The sequence below is a fragment of the Suncus etruscus genome, chromosome 16 (assembly GCF_024139225.1).
Source record: "Suncus etruscus isolate mSunEtr1 chromosome 16, mSunEtr1.pri.cur, whole genome shotgun sequence".
Taxonomy (NCBI): domain Eukaryota; kingdom Metazoa; phylum Chordata; class Mammalia; order Eulipotyphla; family Soricidae; genus Suncus; species Suncus etruscus.
In genome coordinates, this window is record NC_064863.1 from 25,532,587 (window position 1) to 25,540,548 (window position 7,962).

Below are 7,962 nucleotides of genomic sequence, written 5' to 3' on the forward strand. Positions count from 1 at the left end.
TCGAATCCCGATGTTCCATATGGTCCCCTGTGCCTGCCAGGAGCAATTTCTGAGCATGGAGCCAGGAGTATCTCTTGAGCACTGTCGGGTGTGACCCAAAAACCACAAAAAAAGTAACAACAACAACAAAAAGTATTTTTTATTTTAATGCTTTTTGGCAGTGAATGTGCAGTTCTAAAACTCTCTAAGCACAAGAAAGTTGTGACACACTTTGTAAGGAAAAACTACTTGGGATAAATCTGTAGATATTATTATTTTCGCTAGTGGAATTAAGTTCTAAATGAATGGTTCCCAAGCAAAGTATATCCAGTGAAAATAAGAGAAGACTCACTGTACTTTATATGGGAAAATCCTAAAAATCTCTAAAATTATATTCATAGCTTATGATAAATTTTAGAAAAATAGCTTAGCAGATGGATTAAGAAGATTCTAAGTGATAAAATATACATAGTGCGAATCTAAAACCTTAGAAATATGTTTTGACATAATCCAAGATCAAGCAAATTCTAATCCTTTATAAAATTGAATTCATTACAAATGAGCACAGCATATTTTATGTGCATGTTAATTGTAGAGTATATATTAATATATAATTATAATATATCATAATATATTATCAATGAAGTTACATCAAACAGAAAAGTATTTAAAACAAGCTCATGTTTCATTGGTTGATAAAAATGTAATACTGTCTCATTAACATAATACTGCTTTTCTATTTTCATTGACTCTAATTTGTTCGTAGAAATTTCATTATCATAAGTGATGTTAAAGGAATAGGGTCAAACCTTTATTGAGATAATTTTTGTTTAGTGCATTTTTTTGTTTTATTGTTCTTTGACAGTTTCTTTGTTAACTAAATGTTCTAAGATATCACTTCTGGAAATAGATTTCAAGATTTGGGGATATATTAGTAGAGTAGCAGGTAAGGCACTTGTCTGGCATATGGCTCACCTGGGTTTGATTCTGACACTCTCTGGTGCCCAAAGCACCCTAGAAATGATCCTGAAGTCAGAAGTAGGAACATGACCAGAGAGAGAGGAGCCAAGTGTGGCCTAAATGCCTAAACACCTTAAAAATGACTTTGAAATGGGGCCGGGCGGTGGCACTGGAGGTAAGGTGCCTGCCTTACCTGCGCTAGCCTAGGAGACGGACCGCGGTTCTATCCCCCGGCGTCCCATATGGTCCCCCAAGCCAGGAGCGACTTCTGAGCGCATATAGCCAGGAGTAACCCCTGAGCGTCACCTAGCCTAGGAGACGGACCGCGGTTCGATCCCCCAGCGTCCCATATGGTCCCCCAAGCCAGGAGTGACTTCTGAGCGCATATAGCCAGGAGTAACCCCTGAGCGTCACCGGGTGTGGGCCAAAAACAAAACAAAAAAAAAAAAATGACTTTGAAATAAATTTTATGTTAGAAAACGCTTCAAATGTAACTTTGAACTTGAAGAAAATGTATTTACCTATTGGGAAATAGATATGAAGATTAACCTAGTTTATTAGTATTTGTCAAAATTCAATTAGGAGGAACCAGTGTGATAGTACAGCTGTTTGGTGTCTGCCTTGCATGCAGCCAATCTAGAATGGACCTTGGTTCGATCCCCTGGCGTCCTTTATGATCCCTAGAGCCAGGAACAATTTCTGAGCACATAGCCAGGATTGTCTGAGGGTCACAGGGTAACGCAAAGAGCAATAAATAAATAAATAAATAAATAAATAAATAAATAAATAAATAAGAAATTTTAATTAAGAATATGAGATAAAAATATGAAATGAACTAAATTGACATAAAGTTAGTAGGAAAGGTATAAAAGAATATATTTAATAGTAATAGGTCATTATTCAAATTTTCTGATATGTATGAACCCATTATTCTATGAGAACACAGTTCTGTACTTTCTATGTTAAATTGCATTCAGAAGCAATATGATAGCATATTGGATTGTCATACATTTGAAGAGAGCAAACTATAATCTAAATAGAGTTTTCATTAATAATATTATTTTTAATTTGTTATTTACATTAAAACAGATTATTTTAATGTAAGTGTAGAATAATTGCATTATTATATTAAATGCTTAATATTTGTTTCTGTGAAGAAAATATATATGAAGTTTATTCTGAAAGTATCAAACAACCTATAGACCCCACAAAGGCTATCAAAAATATAATTTTAAGACATTGATGCAATTTTCTTTTTCTAACTCATATGTCTTTAAGCACATTTCTTTAAATTTTGTTTCTATGTGAAATATTATAGCTCTGATCGAGGGAAATGATCTGTGTTGCTTTGAACCATATTTATTTTACAAAAAAAATATAAAAATGATTTGCCCCCAGGTAGGTATATTGAATAGCAAGGTTTTGCCATTATGAAATTTTAACGTTTGAGTTGCAAGCATACACAAAAGTTATAAACCCTGAAATAATGACAGACTTCATAAGTGTAGCACAGGAGGTATTGTCATGCTCCAGAAGGCACTTCTGAAAGTACCATAAAAATAAATTAGAAATATGTTATTTTCAGTAAATAAAATTTCAGCAGGGATCATATTTAAAACAATATTTTCAAATAAGTTAAGTGAAATGCATACACTTGAATTTTATCTCTGTTTAACAACCTTGCATCAAAAATTGAATGACCATGTGCAAACCTACAATTACATAACATTCAATGACAACTCCAATCTGAAACTCCAGCCCTAACCTTTCAACATATTTTTAGACAAAAGTAAAGGACTATAATTACTAAGACATTAATGCAATATTAAACTGATTACTCAGTTAAAAATGCAAATCAGTACTAAAAAGCAAATTTCAGGGGCTGGACCTGTGGCACAGGTTATAGGGCTTTTGCTTTGCACCCTCTTAATTAGGAATCACCTCCCTTTGTTCCTCCGGTGTCCCATATGTTCCCCCAAGCCAGGAGTGATTTCTGAGCTCTAGCCAGGAGTAATCCCTGAGTGTCACTGGGTGTAGCTCAAAAACCAAACCTCCCATAAAAAGAAAACTAAAACACAAAACAAAGAAAGTAAATTTCAAAATGCAAAATAAAAATGTGAGGTTATCTTTTTTGTGTGTGTGTGTGGTTTTTGGGTCACACCCGGCAGTGCTCAAGGGTTATTCCTGTCTCCATGCTCAGAAATTGCTCCTGGCAGGCACAGGGGACCATATGGGAGGCCGGGATTTGAACAAATGACCTTCTGCATGAAAGGCAAACGCTTTAGTGAGGTTATCTTTTTATTTATTTTGCATAAATGTAGGTGTTTATTTATATATGTGTTCAATGTTGCTGACACATTGTACTATAGAAGACACTCAGAAAGCTATCTCATAAAGTTATGTGACATTTACAAATAACTCTTTAAATTCTATTTTCTTATGTATTATTTTTAATTGAAATTAAAAGAAAATGGGATAGATTCAATCAAAACTGTTCCTAGGAAAATATTTGCACTATTTCCTTTTGCAAACAGTTTCCCTTCCGGTGTAAACAGAAGAAAATGAAATAAATGTCTAGGATAGATTTTGTGAAGCAATGCAGTGCGTTTTTTGGTCAATACTAGGACTGCCTCAAATCTTGCTTAGTACTGAAGAATTAGTGTGGTTGACAGTATTAGGACATTGATGGCTCATATCTCTGTTGTATTTTAGTCAACAGAATGATTGATGTGCCTGATTAGTAAACTAGATCTCAGAAACCTTGCTGATATTTTGGAAAACAGAACTAACTTACCCCACACACTAAACTTCATAACACTAAAAATTACTATATTTCAGTATTCTTATTTGGGAAAGAAAGAAGGGCAGAATTTGGGGTCACATTTAACAGTAAACCAAAGCTGCTTGTGGCTCTGTGTCCCGGGATCACTCCTTATGGTACTCAGGGGAAATGCTATGGAATTAAACAGCATCATATATATATATACCTTGACTCCTGTGATATTTTGATGACCTCTGACCTCTGATCCAGCATTTTGCTGGATTTATTAATAATGCAAATAGCTTAAAATCAAGTGAAGTAGGGGCCAGAGAGATAGCACAGCAGCTTTTACCTTGCAAGCAGCCAACCCAGGACTTAAGATGCTTGGTTCGAATCCCGGCATCCCATATGGTCCCCTTGCCTGCCAGGAGCTATTTCTGAGCAGATAGCCAGGAGTAACCCCCGAGCACTGCCAGGTGTGGCCCAACCCACCCCCCAAATAAAAGAAATCAAGTGAAGTTGCCGGAGTGGTGTAGGGTTTTTAGTTTAATTTGCAGACATCTATAAAACTAGTCTTGAAATTCAATTCTCAAATATCTATATTGACATCTCTAAGTCCTAACTTATTGTCACTTAAATATATAAAATTAGGTAGATTATTAACTCTCTAATATAAATATAGACTAAATTTAGCTTAAGGTATATGTTATTTATAACCCAAAAATCTGAAATTGATTAGTTTATTTTAATTTGCTTTTGCTAGATAAGCACTAGTTATCAATCTGATGATTAATAATATATAAACTAAGTAAGTATAAGTTATATAATATTTTAAGTTGATATTCAAAGTAAGATCATGACCTAGAGACTGCAAAATCATGAAAGTAAAGATTTTAATATATAAGGATTATCTTAAAGGTACATTTAAAATTAAGAATTTTCCTAAATTTGGGGCCAGAGAGATAGCATGGAGGTAGAGTGTTTGCCTTGCAGGCAGAAGGATGGTGGTTCAAATCCCAGCACCCCATATAGTCTCCAAGCCTGCCAGGAGCGATTTCTGAGCCTAGAGCCAGGAGTAACCCTGAGCACTGCTGGGTGTGACCCCCCTCCCAAAAAAAAAAAAAAAAAGAATTTTCCTAAATTAGATGACGTTTTTCAGTACTAGATCAATGGTATTTCAAATATTTTTTATTATTCCTGTTAGAATTTTATATAGTTAAGACCACTTAAATGTTATATAATCGAGGCCGTAGAGATAGCATGGAGGTAAGGTGTTTGCCTTGCATGCAGAAGGACGGCAGTTCGAATCCCAGCATCCCATATAGGCTCCTGAGCCTGCCAGGAGTGATTTCTGAGTGTAGAGCCAGTCGTGACCCCTAAGCGTAGCTGGGTGTGACCCAAAAAACAAAAAAATTTTTTTCTATAATCAATGTATGTATTAAGTTAACGAGAGATATTTGAAAAAATTCACAAATATATTAGAACTTTAAGGGCCGAGAGATAGTACCATGGGTAGGGTGTATGATTGTGGTATACACACTTAGATGCGGTACAACACCTTTTCAATATATTTTATTTATACACTTTCATTTCTAAAAACTATGATAGTTTAAGATTCAAATGTGAACACAAAATTTGGAAGACATATTTTCTATTAATTGAATCAATTTGGAAACATCTAAGTGAAGAAAAATTTTAAGACTTTTACCACAATCATATATCAATCACTTATATTTATTTTTTCTTCTTTTCATTTCTTTCTTTATGTGCTCTGCCATGTTTTTTATCTCAAGACCATGGCTTTTTTGTGGTGCTTATCTTTATTGTTGGAGTGCTCACTGTATATTTTATTTGACACTTCTTTTTGTACTGTTGGGGTGTTTCACCTTCTTTTTCCCCTTTGTCTCTCAAACCAATGATGAAAGCCTCTAGAAAGATTCCACCCATTTGTGGCATATTTGATTTTTACCCCAGTTTATTACTTTTCTCTTCTACAAACAAAAACCACATAACTTGAACTAGCTAGTCCTGCCTCCCAGTTAGAGGGGGAAATAAGGGAGGCACCAACACCAAACAGGTGCAAGACTACTAGAGTAGTAGGCTAGGTACAGAGAGGACAACATATTCTAGCAGCCCGGGGGGTGAGGGAAGAGGATATGGGAGGTAGGATGAAAACGGAGGTGTAGGGAGGACAAATTGGTGATGGGAATCCCCCCTGATTTTATGTAAATATGTACCTAAAATATTATTGTCAACAATATGTAAGCCACTATGATCAAAATAAAAATTATATTAAAAAAAGACTTTTATCACAATCAGGTTTCAATAGAGTCTGATATTTTTAATTTGTTAAAACACATTTCTAATATAAAATTTAATTTTAGAGATTTAAAATTAAATGTTAAACTTTATCATATTTTACCTAATATTAAAATGTGCTTATTTTTACAAGAAAGCATAACTGACTACTACAGTACAGAAAATCAACTTAAAATAAATACATTGCTATATTAATTTTCCCAATTATTTTTCCCCAATGTTATATTATAGTAATATATTTATACAAGATCAAAAATAAAAATTCACATAGTTATTAGTTATAACTGTCCTAAATAAATTAAAAAGCAGAAAAGTAAAATAGGGCCCAGAGAGATAGCACAGCGGCATTTGCCTTGCAAGCAGCCGAGCCAGGACCAAAGGTAGTTAGTTCAAATTCTGGTATCCCATATGGTCCCCAGTGCCTGCCAGGAGCTATTCTGAGCAAAAAGCCAGGAGTAACCCCTGAGCACCGCCAGGTGTGGCCCCAAAACCAAAAAAAAAAAAAGTAAAATTGATTGTTAAAGAAATATAATTTATAAAGTTGTAGCTAATTTTAGTAGTCAATCTATATAAATAAATAAATATTATCAGCAATGGATATACAAATAATGATGGAGTGTAGCAGTGATCATATTCAAAAGAACATGTTTTATATATTCTAAATTTCAGCCTACATTAATAGCCTAAGCTCAAATTGGGACCCAATTATTTTTTATAGATTAATATATCAGTAAGGGCCCTGAGAGATAGCACAGCGGCGTTTGCCTTGCAAGCAGCCGATCCAGGACCTAAGGTGGTTGGTTCGAATCCCAGTGTCCCATATGGTTCCCCGTGCCTGCCAGGAGCTATTTCTGAGCAGACAGCCAGGAGAAACACCTGAGCAATGCCAGGTGTGGCCCAAAAATAATATATATATATATATATATATATATATATATATATATATATATATATATATATATATTAGTAATAAGATCTAAATTAATTAGCTACAGAACAACAGAACATTTTAGTATAACATTTTAGTATATATAGTAAAACGGGACTTTTTATACAATTAAGAACTGAATATGAACAATTATAGGTAATGCTATTTTTAGATTATAAATCAAAACCCACTTATTAGATTACTTAAAATTTTCATATACTAGAAACTTATCAGAGTGTTGATATGTAAAATAAAGAGGGACATTACCAGATGCACACTATTTGTCTAGGAGGTACTACAACTGAAAATTTTTATTCCATGATAAATGTGTGAAAAATCATTGTCAACATTGAAAGTAGTGGCATACACAAAAATTTTCCAGACTATCACTAGTCAGTAGCATATGGTCAACTCACTAAATATAGATGATATGATTCTTAGCAAAGAAATGTTAAAACACTGCATAAAGGCAAGAATTAAATTAAAAGATAGATTGTTAGAAAGCAACATGTTGGTTTTTTAATCAAATATCCCTAGTTTTTTAAATGATTACTTCGTATTCTATCTTGAATCCTTTTTTTTTCTTTTCACTCCTGCTCAATTCCTGGATTATTCATATTATCATATGTAGTTAGATATACTATCCCCTGAATTACTTATTTTTGGGGGAGGCACACTTGGCTATGCACTCAGAAATTGCTCCTGACTTCGGGGACCAGATGGGACGCCAAGGGATAGAACTGCAGCCCGAACTAGGCTGGCGCCATCCTAGGCTGGTGCCATCAAGGCAGACGCCTTACCATTTCGCGCCACCGCTCTGCCCCCCAAATTACTTTTAAGGCATTAATCACATCTAAAAAATTAGATTATTGATAAACTAAAGCTACCAAAGCAACACTGTAAAGTCCAAAAGACAGTAAAGAGGATGAGATACCTTCCATACTGTTGTCTAAGGTTAAATTCCTATATAGTTGGCCCTGCCAAGAGTAATCTTTTAGAATGCTAGTTGAAGACC